This window comes from Scyliorhinus torazame, chromosome 11 (assembly GCF_047496885.1).
Source record: "Scyliorhinus torazame isolate Kashiwa2021f chromosome 11, sScyTor2.1, whole genome shotgun sequence".
In the NCBI taxonomy this organism is placed as follows: domain Eukaryota; kingdom Metazoa; phylum Chordata; class Chondrichthyes; order Carcharhiniformes; family Scyliorhinidae; genus Scyliorhinus; species Scyliorhinus torazame.
In genome coordinates, this window is record NC_092717.1 from 161,526,703 (window position 1) to 161,542,775 (window position 16,073).

Here is a 16,073-nt window from a genome sequence, read left to right on the forward strand (position 1 = left end):
GCTGGGCTGAGAGGTGGCATATGGAGTTTAATGTAGAGAAGTGTGAGGTGATTCACTTTGGAAGGAATAACAGGAATGTGGAATATTTGGCTAATGGAAAAGTTCTTGAAAGTGTGGATGAGCAGAGGGATCTAGGTGTCCATGTACATAGATCCCTGAAAGTTGCCACCCAGGTTGATAGGGTGGTGAAGAAGGCCTATGGAGTGTTGGCCTTTATTGGTAGAGGGATTGAGTTCCGGAGTCAGGAGGTCATGTTGCAGCTGTACAGAACTCTGGTACGGCCGCATTTGGAGTATTGCGTACAGTTCTGGTCACCGCATTATAGGAAGGACGTGGAGGCTTTGGAGCGGGTGCAGAGGAGATTTACCAGGATGTTGCCTGGTATGGAGGGAAAATCTTATGAGGAAAGGCTGATGGACTCGAGGTTGTTTTCGTTGGAGAGAAGAAGGTTAAGAGGAGACTTAATAGAGGCATACAAAATGATTAGGGGGTTGGATAGGGTGGACAGTGAGAGCCTTCTCCCGCGGATGGAAATGGCTGGCACGAGGGGACATAACTTTAAACTGAGGGGTAATAGATATAGGACAGAGGTCAGAGGTAGGTTCTTTACGCAAAGAGTAGTGAGGCCGTGGAATGCCCTACCTGCTACAGTAGTGAACTCGCCAACATTGAGGGCATTTAAAAGTTTATTGGATAAACATATGGATGATAATGGTAAGTGTAGGTTAGATGGCTTTTGTTTCGGTGCAACATCGTGGGCCGAAGGGCCTGTACTGCGCTGTATTGTTCTATGTTCTATGTTCTATCGCTATTTGCAAGCATTTTGCCATTTACACATGGCCACAGTCAAAGAGGTTTAACAGGTCACAGGCAGCAGCAGGAAGGTAGTATCGATTGTCCCTTTGTTTTAGGAAATGGCCCAAGACATTCGTATTAGCATATCATTGTGTACACCTTGGCTGAAGTCAGCTTTATTCAAGTGGTGTCCCGCATTTATGTATTTCTTAATCTTCCTGTCTGGCTTCCTTTGTCCTGGATCTGTTCCTACCTGTCCTACTGGCACCCCGCTGGACTCCGGGCATCATTTATGTCTGCTTTATTCTCTGTATCTCCATCTTGTGTGTCAGGCAGCCATCTTCTGTGCCAAGTGCCCTTTTGAACCATTCCCCACTTCAACCCCTCCTTTTGGTTCGGGCTGTTGTCGCCCCAACAGCCCCGTAGACCAGCACCACGGTACCTCTCATAGGTATAGGTTCACAACTTCCCGTCTTTCTCCGCATCTCCTGGAGTCTACGGGGAATATCATGGTTTTGTTAAGGGTGACACTGGCTCCTGACACGACCTTTGTTACGGTACTACAGCAGATTTTTAGACACCCAAAGCTAAGGCAGCACACCAGTGTGACCGATATGAACATGACCAGTCCGTGTATTAAATAGGGTCCCCAGATATTTCCCACTAGCCACTCTAGCCAACTATTTCCTTTTGTGGGTCCCTGTCTGAAGTTATCCAGTTGTTCCCTGATATTGTGAATGACCTCTGTAATATTATAGGATTTGTCTATGACATGGGTTATGCATTTATCTCCTATGATTGTCCACACGCCCCCTTGTTGGGCTAACTGGTAGTCTACTGCATACCGTGTCTGTTGTGCATATAATCTGAGTTCAGCCATTTCTTGGTTGACAGCCTCTAGCGCTTTTGAGGTACTGTTTCCCAAGATTGTTAATCCACAAACAATTACATTTCTGTTCTTAGCACTAATCATTCCTGCTGCTCCCCCCAGAGATAGAGTCCCGAGGAACCAGGGATGATCCTAATGTGCCTGGGGTTTCCCAATCAGCGCAGAATTCCTTGCTGATAGCCCGGGTCACTATTCTTCTCCGAATATGTCCCTTCTGAGGGCATGGTACGGTGAGTGGTCCTATGGTTCCCACTGCAAAAAGGCCTGGGAGATGTAGTGTTTCTGTCGCGTACGTTCCATTGAAGAGGAAGACGTATCCCTCCTTTGCCTGGTTGCAAGTAGTGTCCTAATTATGAGTCTGCCTGTATTCCCAATTTTTTGGTTCCCCTGACTCCCCGTTGGATTCCACCACCTGGTAAGTATCAAACGGGTATGTCCATGTGGCTGAGCTTACGTGACTCCCATTGCACTGCCCACACATGAGCTGTCTTCTTGCGGTTATGTTCAGGCATTTTAGTTCATTGCAGGTGCAAGTAAACTGCCCTTTATTAACCCGACAATGCTGGCGGATGCACTGCATCTGTATGCAGGAATTATTTGTGGGGACCAGGGCATAGGCACATCCCCATCCCTGCCCTGTGAAACAAAGCGGAAAGCTTGCTGTATCTTGACCAGCTTTCCCTCCCTCCTTTTGGAGCTCCCCGCCCCCAGAGTCGGTGGGATTTACAAGTTTCACACATCTCCCCTGTATCCCCTTTTTATACTTTCTGATTTCTCCCTTACAGGGTGCACCTGATGTAACAACTATATATAAATTGCTCGGGATCCACCCAGGTGTGGCTACAAATAGGGCTTCTACCGACTGTGCTAATGGGTAGCATACAATTCGATTCCCGTGTAAGTTTATGTGAGCTTTGTAAAATAGATTATCCTCTAGCCCAGTCAAATTTACAGTCGCGACAACGCAAAGTATCATAATCACACCCGTGGTTACACACATTTTTACAACGAGCAAGTATCAATTCTAACACTATAGTTTATAATCTGTCTGTATGCTTGGTTGCAGAACTGGTCTACACTTTCCGAGTACACTGGTCCTTCGCTCGCGGTCTCCTCCTGTGTTTGGGGGAAAGCAATCGGATTAGTTCATTCATGTTCAGGTTGATACAATTTTATCTGGGTCCCGTGTTTCCATGTTCCCTTCCCTCTTATCTCAATACAGGCACAGGTGTCTCCACTAATTATGACTTCATATGGCCCATTCCATTTTGGGGCAAATCCTGGCTTAACAGGTAGTGTTTTTATTAGGACGCGACTTCCCGCTGCTGGAACATCAGGGAATATTTCAAGCTACCTTTGTGTGTCTTTTTGTTCCTGATTGTCTTTTACGAATTTGCGCATCCCTTTTAGCTGGGTGCTCAGTTCCGAAACATATCTCCTGATTCTGTCTTTTAGCGGACCTACATTGGTCCCACCTGTTATGATGCTTTCTGGTATTTGCATCGCCCGTCCTGTCATTAGCTCATAAGGGGTTAATCCGGTTGTCCGGTTTGTAGTAGCTCTTAGCCTCATTAGTATAGTGGGCAACACCTCTGTCCACATTTTTCCCGATGTTTGCATGGCTTTAGCTAATGTATTCTTAAGTGTTCTATTCATACGTTCCACCATCCCAGAACTCTGTGGATGATCGGGGATATGGAATTTTTGTTTTATCCCCATCAGCTTACATACAGTTTTCATCACTTTCCCAGTGAAGTGAGTCCCCGGTCCGAATCAATTTGTAGGGGCACTCCCCATCTAGGGATTACTTCCTCTGCCAATATTCTGGCTACTGTGGTAGCAGTACAATTTCTGGTAGGGAATGCTTCTACCCACCGGGTGAATTGGTCTATGATGACCAGACAATAAATTTTTCCATGAGATTGTGGTAGTGGCCTTGTGAAATCCATTTGCAGGTATTCCCAGGGTCCCTTGGGTCTGGGTTGGTATCCCATTTTAATTTTGATGGGTTTACCAGGGTTGTGTTGTGCACATATCACGCATCGGTGGCAGTGTCGGGCTACGCCTCTTCCCATCCCTTTCCACCACCATTCTCTTCCTAAGCTGGTTATCATGGCCTCTCTACCCACATTTGAGAGCCCATGGTGTAATTCCAATAGGGTGTTTTGTATGCATTCCGGTGCTATCACCTTATCCTCTCGTCTCCAAACATTATCAGCCCCTTTGGCTGCACCCTGCGCTTCCCATCTCTCTCTCTCCTCACTTGGGGTGTTCTCCTGTAATTCCCTAATATCTATATCTTCTTCTACTGGTTCTGTAGCTGCTATTGGTATTTCACAAATCGTTTTTTGTTCTAGAGCCAGTTGTGCTGCTGCATCAGCTGCTTGGTTTCCTTTGAAATTCAACCAATCCAGGTTGTCTCTTCCTGGCTCCTTCTGGTGCGCTTTAATTTTGATTACTGCGGCTTCTCGGGGTTTCTCACTGGCTTTTAATAGTGCCTTAATTCTTTGCTGATGTTTGATAGGGGTTCCGCCAGTGGTTATGAACCCTCTCCTTCCCCATGTTGTCATGTAATCATGTATAATTCCAAATGCATATCGGCTATCTTCACGGTTTTCCCCTCAGATAACTCTAGTGCCTGTGTGAGCGCCACTAGTTCAGCTACTTGCGCGGATTGACCTCCGTCAATCCTTCCTGACCTTATGGTTTCTAACTTATCATTCACTACTGCCCACCCTGTCCGGGGTGATCCTTCCACACATTTTCGTGACCCATCTACAAAAAGGGTCTCCTCAGCTGTTGTTAATGATGTGTCTTTTATTCTACCTTCTCCTTCATCTCTGTCTACATCTCCACAGCTGTGTGGCTCTCCTGTATCTAAAATCCCTTCTGCTGGATTCTCCCCTATATCTCTTACTATTACACGGACTTGCTTGGGGGTAGGAGGACAGCTTCCCACTTGGCCCTCCTTATGTTCGAGACTGACCTCAATTTCCCCGTATTTAACATTTCCACCAAGGTGTGCTTGGTGTGGAGGATTATGTTCCATGCCATCACTACTGGTTCGCTAATTCTTATGGCCCAGGCGGCACAATCTAAAGCGGATATGCATCTTGGCAACCCGGTGCCTGTCGGTCCCTTTGCAGTCAAATAGTACCCTATGGGTCTCCTCTTGTCGCCATGGTCCTGTGTCACTACTGCGGAATAGAATCCTCCCTCATTGCTACAATGGATATGAAAGTCTTCATTGGAATCTGGTAACCCTAGTCCAGGGGCTGATATTAGTTCTGTTTTTAGTTTACTGTGAGCCTCTTCCTGCTCCCGTCCCCATTTTACGGGCTCTAACGCTGGTTTTCCCCCTTTGACTAGTCCCTGTATTGGTTCGGCCAATTTTGCGAACCCCGGGATAAAACTTTGGCTATAGTTGAATAACCCTAACACCTTCCTGACCCCTCTTATGGTGATGGGTCGTGGCATTTGTTGAATTGCCTGCTTCCGAACTGCGGGTATTTCTTTAAGTCCTTGGGATATAAGGTGTCCTAGATATAGGACCTGTGCCTTCCCAATTTGTGCCTTCTTGGGGCTTACCTTTAACCCTGCAGTTTCTAACTCGTGTAGGATTAGGTACAGTGCTTCCTGGTGTCCCGACTTGGACCCTGAAGCTATTAGGATATCGTCTACATATTGTAGGGCCATGCTGCCCTCTGGTAGTTCTACCCCACTCAGGATGTCACTCATTACCCGATGGAAGATAGCGGGGCTGTTGTGGAATCCCTGTGGTAGGCGAGTCCATGTGTATTTTCTGTCCCCCTACTGTAAAGGCGAATTTGTCCTGGGATTCTGGATCCAATGGTGGGGACCAGAATCCATTGGCTATGTCCAATACTGTGAATATTTTATGTTCCTGCGACAGTCCGTTCAGGATTGTCGAGGGGTTTGCTACAATGGGGTGCAATTTGGGCGTGACTTTATTAAGTCCGGTATAGTCTATCGTGAGCCTATAGCTCCCATCAGGCTTGATTACTGGCCAGGTTGGGGAGTTAGTGGTGCTTGTGGTCTCCCTTAGGATTCCCCTCTCCACTAACCCTTTGACTATTTCTACTACGGCCTTTTCTGCCTCTGGCTTAATTGGATACTGTCGGTGGGGCTTATGCTCTGGTCCTGGTACCGTTATCGGGTCCGTTTTAGTCAGTCCAGTATCTAATTTTGTCTCCGCCCACACTCTGGGGATGGAAGCACAGATGGCTCCAAACCCCCCTGTCCCTAATTCCCAATTTCTGGTGGTGACTGTGGCCACCTTAATGATTTCCAAGTGATTTGTAAGTTTCCCTATTTTAGTTTTCCGACCGTCCTGTCTTGGCCAAATCAATTCTCCCTTTCCACAATCTATTAAAACTTTATATTCCTTCATTAAATCATTTCCCATTATTGTACCCTCGTTATTTTGGCATACATAGAATCTCATGGGTCTATACAATTTATTTATTTCTACTAACGTGGTTTCGCTCAGGTAGGCAGGTGTTTTGTTCCCTCCTATCCCGGTTAGGTGAATCATTTAATTTGTATGGGGTAAGGGTAGGTTGGTAACCGATATGGACGCTCCTGTGTCCACTAGCATCTCACATTGTCTGCCCCCTACTAGTGCAGACACATAATTTCTTCCCTCCTTTTTACCCTTGTGAGTGGGGGCTGCAGACAGTCAGCCCTGCTGACCTCGGAGGTTCCGTGATCCCTCCGGTTCTGTGGTGGTCCTGGATCGGGTCTCCCATGCTTCTCACAACACACTGCCTCTGAGTGTCCATACTTACTACAGTGGCTGCAATGCTTCCCACTGTCTCCTGGTCTGTCTCCTTTCTATGGGGCCCCGCAATCCCTCGCATAGTGCCCTTGCCGGCCACAATTGTGGCAGGTCAGTTTAGGGTTGGCCCAGTTCCCGTTACTGGGTGTAGCTACTCTTTCTGGTCTTGCTCTGACCTGGGACGTCTCCTCTACCTGTACACTGCTAGCCCACTCTACCAACTCGTCGTAATCCTGGGACATAATCACTCCCATTTTTAGGATAGCCTGGTGGGCACTAGAGAGTCCATCTTTAAAAGCTTGGATGAACGCCCGATCCCCACGGCATGGGTTCCCTTGCCCTGAGCACTCTTTGTACACGTGGAACAATCGTTCCCCGTATTCAGAAGCTCCTTCCCCTTTCTGCTGTCTTGTGGTAGTGATCTTGCTCCAGTTAGTGGGAGCATTCCCTAACACTCTCTGGATTTCCATTTTAAATTGGGCGAAGGGGTCCTGCTGTGTATCTATCTCCGCTGTTAAAGCGACGGCATGTGTCCACCGTCCCCCGTTATAATCCTGGGCTGCAGGAGTGGCGGGTCCGCCAGCTACCTGCCTCCACTTATCTGCTGGACAGGCTGCCCTGACCAGCTGGTGTACGTCTCTTAGGTGTAACTTGTGTCCTACCCAGATTGTGTCTACTTCTTCCCAGAATTTGGTGTTTGCGCTTCTAGGTTGTAATTTGCCCAGGGAAGCCATTATCTGCTGTCTCTCACCTGGGGTAAAGGGTTTGGTTTGTAATTCGCTTTTGGCTGCGCCTCTGTTCCCCCTCGGGTTACTGGCGCCAAATTGTATTCTAACGCACCCCACCCTGCCAGAGGGGCGGTTGGCCCCTGCTGTGTGGGCTCGTAAGGGGGTAGGGGATCAGTTTCCCCGCTCCCTTGTTGTTCTCTCAACACGTGGTTGTGTTCCTCCTCTTCCCTTACTCTGGATTCTAATTCCCTGATCTTCTCTTTGTCTTCCTTCCACTTTTCAGTAGAGGTGCCTACTTGTTCAATTAGTCCTGCTAACTGATGTACTAACATTATCCCTATCTTTTTAGTCTTGTTTCTCTTCTCTTTGTCTATCCAACGCCTCTGTTGTTCTAAGGTCTGGGAAGTGTCCCAGCCGTCCTTCTTCATCTTTTTTATCAACACTTGTCTGTCTTTCATATATGTCTCGATAAGAGAACCTGCAGATCCCCTTTTTATATCATTGTCTGCCATCTTGCAGACTTCAATACCCCCGGTTACTATGAGTAAAGTGTGCTCTCTACTGGAGGGACTTCACTGCCCTCCAGCCACTATTACTATTCCAGCGCCGCGCTATCGCTACCGTCTCTCAGGGTTTGACTTATACTCACAGTGTCCACTATTACCGCCTCGGCAACATGCTTCTCCACCGGAGTTCGGCTCTAGGTCAGAGTTGATCAGCTCCTTTTCCACACCGCTAATAAGACATTGGACAGCCCAGTACCCAACTTATGCTCTACTTTCATACAAGAACTCTGCGTTTGTTCACCACTACAGAGTTCAGGGTTAGCCGATTTCTGCCACTTGTGCTTCACAATCCTTAGTGCCTTTGGTGCCTCAATACCCACTTCAAATCCTGACCTTCGCGTGGGAGATTCCTCCTCTTGACAGCCAGTCTCAGGCTGGGCGTTTGGGGCAGCACTACCTTGTCCATTTGTTGATCAGCACAAGCCACAAATCCTTAATACTATCAGCAGTTAGTACCAAATCTGATCTATTATCATGTCACTATACAGTCAAGACTTATATCACTATGCTTATCACTATAGGTACCTTATTTTAAACTGCACCTTTTGACCTGTCTGACTCCTGCAGATTCGAAACGATCTTTACCCCGGCTTTCCGATCGAGGCCTTCGATCGGAACTCAGCAGAAGTAAGATCCTGCCAGACTACATCAATATGTTGTGGGAAAAATGAACCACTTCAAAAGTCAGACTTTCTGTGATCAGATAAATGCAGTTTTATTGTTACACGAAGCTTCGGGAGAAAGCGTACGTACCCCGCGGTACAGTAGCCAGTCTTTCTCCCGGTTTGAATGGCAGTCATTCATTTTATACTTTGGGTTCACAATGAGCCCAGATACAAAACAATTATCACCTTGTTATCATTAAACATTTTATAGATTGTACATCGCTATCACAATGAGCCCAGATACAAAACAATTATCACCTTGTTATCTTTAAACATTTTTTATATTGGACATCGCTATTTGTAAGCATTTTGCCATTTACACATGGCCACAGTCAAAGAGGTTTAACAGGTCACAGGCAGCAGCAGGAAGGTAGTATCGATTGACCTTTTGTTTCAGGAAATGGCCCAAGACATTCGTATTAGCATATCATTGTGTGCACCTTGACTGAAGTCAGCTTTATTCAAGTGGTGTCCCGCATTTATGTATTTCTTAATCTTCCTGTCTGGCTTCCTTTGTCCTGGATCTGTTCCTGTCTGTCCCACTGGCACCCCGCTGGACTCCAGGCATCAGTTATGTCTGCTTTATTCTCTGTGTCGCCATCTTGTGTGTCAGGCAGCCATCTTCTGTGCCAAGTGCCCTTTTGAACCATTTCCCACTTCAAGCTTTAAAAGATTTTTTCTTTGATTTGGGACGTTTCCCCTTTAAATGGGCGTGGTCTGGGGCCTCTGACATTATGATGCGCGTGACGTAGCACGTAGGAGGCATTTGTACATGCGCAGATCGCGGTTCCTTTACTGATGGCTGTTTTCGTGATTGCGCATGCGCGGCGTCGCGCAATTGCAGTCCCTTTAGAAAGATGGCCGCCGACCAAAATCGTTCTCTGCTCCGGGATTTCGGCTTCGAGGTGGGTACTGGTGCTTCTCTTACCTTTCCTTGTTGGGTGGAGTGTGTTTTCCTCACAGCATTTGCCGAATTTATCCAGGACTGCCTGGAAGTCGCTCCTGTTTTGCCCCTTGGAGAACTTGAATTTTTAAAAGATTTCTTCTGCTCTGGCACCGGCGATGGTGAGGAGAAGCTGTTTTTTCAGGATCAGCCAGGTCTTCTAGTTCGGCTGCCAGCAGGAAGATTTCAAACTTTTGCCGGAATGCCCGCCTGTTTTCGCGGAGATCGCCGTGGCACCGGATCTTGAACATCTTGCCCGGGTATCGTTGCTCTTTGTCACTGTACGCTGAGGTGCCGGCGATGCGGAGCGGCGGGTTGATGTTCTCCATACTTCAGGATGGCGGAATGCTGATTAGTCGCAGGTGGGTCTCAGAAGTGCTAGTATGCAACCACTCCTTGTACCATGATGTGTTGGGTGTTCTGGATCACAAACAGGTCACCAACACTGGAAGTGGTGCAACTCTATTTTATTATAAGGTTAACTATATTAACATACTGGAACTGTGGGTAAATGCAATACCAGCTTTAACTGTTGACCCTTGCCTAGTCCTAACCAGGTGATGCACTCAGCACATGGTGAATGTCTGTGTTGCAGGCTGTGAGCTCTGTGCTCCGAGCTGGCTGCTCCTAGAATGAGCGGGAACTCTCTTGTCCCCTGTCTTTATAGTGTCTGTGCTCTCACTGGTGATTGGCTGAGGTGTTGTGTATGCTGATTGGTCCCACTGTGTGTCCATCAGTGTGTGTGTGTGTGTGTGTGTGTGTGTGGCTGCACCATGGTATACTGGTGTATATTATGGCAGTTGGAGCTTCATCATCATTCCTTGGATGTGTGGTGACAACTCACTTAGGTTTTATTTGACAACAGCTACCAATGGTCTGCGATCCGTTTCTAATAGAAATGTTGGTAGGCCATACACATAGCTATGAAACTTTTCCAAGACCTTAACTTGTCCAAGACATTCCTTCTCAATTTGGGTGTATCGACACTCAGAGTCACTCATAGACCTAGACACATAAGCAACTGGCTTCCAATCCTCTCCATCTTTCTGCTGTAAGAAAACTGCACCTAACCCATCCTTCGACACATCAGTCAAGATTTTGTTTTCTTGTTTTGGTCGAAAAATGCTAGCACTGGAGCTGTTGTCAAAGCTGCTTTCACAGTAAGCCATTCTTGCTCATGCTTATCTGTCCATTCAAAAGTATTCATCTTCTTGACAAGTTCTCTCAGACACGTTGTCCTGGCTGATAAATTTGGAATAAATTTTCCTATAAAGTTGATCATTCCTAATATCCTCAGAACTCATTTTGTGTCTGACGGTTGGGGCACATTCATTATTGCCTCGAGCAGACAACATGTCCCCCAGAAACAGGATTTCTTTAATGTCAAATTGACACTTGGCTTTGTTCAAACTTAGCCCATGCTTCTTAATACTCTGTCGTACGTTAATGAGTTCTTCCTTCGTTGTGTTCTTCTTTCATAGAACCCTATCCTATTATATCGTCAACAAATACACAAACTCCTTGAATACCTTCCACAATGTGCTCCATTGCCCTGTGAAAGATTTCAGATGTGGATATTATCCCAAAGGGTATTCGAAGAAAACAGAAGCACCCAAATGGAATGTTAAATGTACAATACTTTGTACTCTCTTCATCCAATTTCAGCTGCCAAAAACCCTGCGATGCATCCAGTTTACTGAAGCACATTGCCCCTGACATTTTGCTCGCTATTTCTTCACGTTTTGGTATTGGGTAGTGTTCTAGCTTGATGTTGGCATTGAGATCTTTAGGGTCCATGCATATTCTTAAATCTTTATTGCATTTCTTAACACACGCCATTGAATTTACCCAATCTGTTGGTTCTTTGATTTTCTTAATGACCCACAGATTTGTCATTCTATCAAGTTCAGCCTTCAACCGATTCCTGAATGGTGCTGGGACTCTCCTAGGAGCATGCATTACGGGTTGCGCATTATCTTTTAGTTGAATTCGGTAAGTATATAGCAAGACATCAAAACCTTGAAACATTTCTGGAAATGCTTGTACGATTGAATCCACCAATCTACTGTGTGCATTCAAAGCATAGTCAGCACTCTCTTGACTAACTGAAGTGTTTCACAAGCTTCCACACTTAGTAACGATTCGCAATCTCTGGCTACAATTGAAAATTTCACTTTATGGATTCTATCTTTGCCTTGAACTTCAAACTCACACACGCCTAAAGAAGTAATCCTTTGACCATTGTAATCTTTTAAAATACTGGTCTGTTCAAAATCTTGGCTTGGCTCTCATCGCTTCAATATCCGTGATACTGATGTGATTCGCTCTCGTTTCTGTGTCAAATTTGACATTTGTAAACTTTTGATTTGCACATTCTCCCCGTGTCTGCGTGGGTCTCACCCCCACAACCCAAAGATGTGCAGGGTAGGTGGATTGGCAACGCTAAATTGCCCCTTAAATTGGAATAAAATTAGATATTCTAAATATATGAAAAAAATAATGAATAAATATTTGATTCATGCCTAAAGAAATGATAATTATCTTTATTGACAGTACAGACTTCATTATTACTACTTCTTATGTTCGTCGAAGACATTTCATTTTGTTTGGCTATAGTGGCCTTGTCTTCATTAGTAACGACATCAATGAAGAATGTATCCTCTAAATTAATTTCTTCAACAGTGTTTGTGGATTTTTATGAGTCGACTTTATGTTGGAAAAACACTGCTTGGAAAAGTGTTTTTTTGCCTTTGCACTTCGCACAGATTTCCCCAAAGGCGGGACATGCCTCTGTAAGTGCCTATTTCCACACTGCTTACTTAAGGTGGTGGCGTCTGGCAATCGCTTAAAATGGCCGCCTCTGTTGAGACCACGTTTTGCTTTCGGATGCGTCTCAACATTTATGGCATTTGCTTCATTCCCGATTTCCGCGCCTAAACTTCTCATGTTTAATGTATTGATTTGCTGCGCAGCTAACTCACTGGATTGTCAATTTTTTATTGCACCTTCAAGCTGGAGCTCATTCTCCCTCAAAAACGTTCACGTACTTTATCGTTTCTTTATGCCAAGTACGATTTGATCCCTGATCATTGATGATTTTAATGTATCAAAATTACAAGTCTGAGCCTTTAATTTTAGATCCGTCAGACCTCCCAGAATGTGGCCACCAACACATCCCCGGGCTGATTAATCTCCACGTAATCCCTAATCGCTGGCCTCACCATTTCACTAAACCCCTTATCTGCCATAAGATCCAAATCTAGCCTCCATCCAGGCCCCTGCCCCGGGTTCAGCCTCACCTCCAGCCAATGCTGCATGTGATCTGAAACGTTTCCCGCATGCTCCATCCCCACCACCCCCATCAAAACCCCTCGACTCAGGGCGGCACGGTGGGGCAGTGGTTAGCACTGCTCCCTCATGGCACCTAGGACCTGGATTCGATCCCGGCCCCAGGACACTGTCCATGCGGAGTTCGTACATTCTGCGTGGCTCTCACCCTCTGTGGTATGATCAGGTATTGCGGTATCTAAGAGGCTGATGACCATTGGTTAAACCTAGGAGCTTTCCATTGGCTGTTGATACGTAGCTCCGCCCTGACAGGCAGAGTATAAGAACCGGTGCCATCCCAGCAGCCTTCACCTTCTGTACCGAAGCTGCTGGGGAACAAGTTCTAGCCAATTAAAGCTTCAGTTATGAAATCACTTCGTCTTGAGTGTAATTGATCGTGCATCGATTTCATCGACTAGAACTTAAGCTGGAAGGATGGATCTCCGAATCAAACCGGAGTGCCTACAACTCAGCCCCCACGTGGAGAACTCGGCTGCAATATTTAAACACTGGCTGGCGTGCTTTAACGGCTACCTCGAGACGGCCGGAGGCACCCCCTCAGAAGGACAGAAAATGCATCTCCTGCGCTCAAGGATCAGCCCTGGGATCTACACCCTTATCGAGGAGGAGGAGGACTATGATGCCGCGATCGAACTGTTAAAAGGACATTATATCCGCCCTGTAAATCAGGTCTATGCATGTCACCTGCTTGCAACTAGACGGCAAAGCCCGGGGGAATTGTTTCTACCGGACGCTACTGGTGCTGGGCCGAAACTGTGGCTGCCCGCAAGTTTCGGGGAGTGAGCACACGGAACTTTTAATCAGGGATGCCTTCGTAGCAGGTATGACCTCCTCAGTGATCCGCCAAGGACTCTTAGAAAAGAATACCCTGGGACTTAGAGAGGCACGGGCCCTGGCAGGGTCCATGGACGTAGCCTCCCAAAATGCGCAGTCCTATGCGCCTGACCGCGCGGCGGCCCCCTGGGCTGCGTGGCACCCCGCAACGGCAGCCCCACAGACCTTCCCCCCGACCCCGCAGGCCTGCGCGGTGAGACGGCCCGCTAATGCCGCCGGGCCCCGCTGTTTCTTCTGCGGGCAGGAGAATCATCCCCGCCCGCGCTGCCCGGCCCGCACAGCCACCAAAAAGAAGGGCCACTTTGTGGGGTTCTGCCAGGCCCGCGCAATGGCCACGGTCTCCAGCAACTCCGGACCGCTGCGGCAACCCCCCCTTCAGGCCCCGACCGGCCAGCGCTCACCGCCACCCCCCTATCCTGGGGCCAAGTGAGACCCACGGGCGTGGCCATCTTGCCCCCCGGACACCACGCTGGACGGGTGGGCGCCACCATTTTGTCCATCCTCACCGCCAGCTTGTCCATCCCCTGCCACCATGTGCGACCCAAGGGAGACGCCATCTTAGATGGGACCCCAGGTCCCCAACACGACTGACTACACGCTGCCCGATCAGAACTCGCAACTGCTTCATCTGGCCTCGGTGACACTGGACCAAAGTCAACCTCGGACACTCGCAACAGCAACAACAACCGTCTTCATCAACGGCCACGAGACGTCTTGCCTGAGTGACTCTGGGAGCACGGAAAGCTCTGTTCACCCTGACACGGTAAGACGCTGTTCACTTGTTACCCACCCTGTATACCAAAGGATCTCCCTGGCCTCCGGGTCACACTCGGTGGAGATAAAGGGGTTCTGTCTAGCGAACCTCACTGTCCAAGGCAGGAGATTCAACAATTTCCGCCTTTATGTCCTGCCGCAACTCTGCGCGGCTACCCTCCTGGGGTTGGACTTCCAATGTAACTTGCAAAGCCTGACCTTTAAATTCGGCGGCCCTATACTCCCCCTTACTGTCTGCGGCCTCGCGACCCTTAAGGTCGACCCGCCTTCCCTGTTTGCGAACCTCACCCTGGATTGCAAACCCATCGCCACCAGGAGCAGGCGGTACAGTGCCCAGGACCGGACCTTCATCAAGTCAGAGGTCCAAAGGCTGCTGAAGGAAGGGGTCATCGACGTGAGCAACAGTCTCTGGAGAGCTCAAGTAGTGGTGGTAAAGACCGGGGAGAAACATCGGATGGTCATTGACTACAGTCAGGCCATCAACAGGTTTACGCAGCTGGACGCGTACCCTCTCCCCCGTATAGCCGACCTGGTAAACAGGATCGCGAATGCAAGGTTTTCTCCACGGTGGATTTCAAGTCCGCCTACCACCAGCTACCCTCCGTAATAGTGACCGCAAGTACACTGCCTTCGAAGCAGATGGGCGGCTCTATCAATTTTTAAGAGTTCCCTTTGGTGTCACTAATGGGGTCTCGGTCTTCCAGCGAGAGATGGACCGAATGGTTGACCGGTACGGCTTACGCGCAACATTCCCGTATCTGGATAACGTCACCATCTGCGGCCATGATCAGCAGGACCACGACACCAACCTCCGCAAATTTCTGCAGACCGCGAAAATCCTTAACTTAACGTACAAGTAGGATAAATGCGTATTTAGCACCGACCGTCTAGCCATTCTAGGCTATGTAGTGCGAAATGGAGTTACAGGCCCCGACCCTGAGCGCATGCGCCCCCTTACGGAGTTTCCCCTCCCTCACTGCCCCAAGGCCCTGAAGCGCTGCCTCGGGTTTTTCAGTTATTACGCCCAGTGGGTCCCTAACTACGCAGACAAAGCCCGACCCCTAATCCAGTCCACAACCTTCTCCCTGTTGACGGAGGCTCGCCAGGCCTTCAGCCGCATCAAAGCAGACATTGCAAAGGCCACGATGCGTGCCATTGATGAGTCCCTCCCTTCCAGGTCGAGAACGATGCGTCCGACGTAGCTCTAGCGGCCACCTCAACCAAGCGGGCAGGCCCGTGGCCGCCTTCTCCCGTACCCTCCATGCTTCTGAAATTGGCCATTCCTCGGTCGAAAAAGAGGCACAAGCCATAGTTGAAGCTGTGAGACATTGGAGGCATTACCTGGCCGGCAGGATATTCACTCTCCTCACGGACCAACGGTCGGTTGCTTTCATGTTCGATAATGCACAGCGGGGCAAGATTAAAAACGACAAGATCTTGCGGTGGAGGATAGAACTCTCCACCTTCAACTACGAGATCTTGTACCGTCCGGGGAAGCTAAACAAACCTCCTGATGCCCTGTCCCGCGGCACTTGTGCCACTGCACAGGTGGACCGCCTCCGAGCCCTCCACGAGGACCTCTGCCACCCGGGGGTCACTTGTTTCTTCCACTTCATCAAGACCCGCAACCTGCCCTACTCCATCGAGGAGGTCAGGACTGCCAAATCTGCGCGGAGAGCAAACCGCACTTCTACCGGCCAGAGAGGGCGCACCTGATAAAGGCTTCCCGTCCC

The 16,073-nt window shown here is 48.3% G+C and overlaps 1 protein-coding gene across 4 annotated transcripts in view; it reads left to right on the forward strand.

The window, feature by feature from the left end:
• Nucleotides 1–16,073, forward strand: part of LOC140385610 (RNA-binding Raly-like protein) — a 1,446,698-nt gene that overhangs the window by 553,768 nt on the left and 876,857 nt on the right. The gene's annotated exons all lie outside the window — the stretch shown is intronic.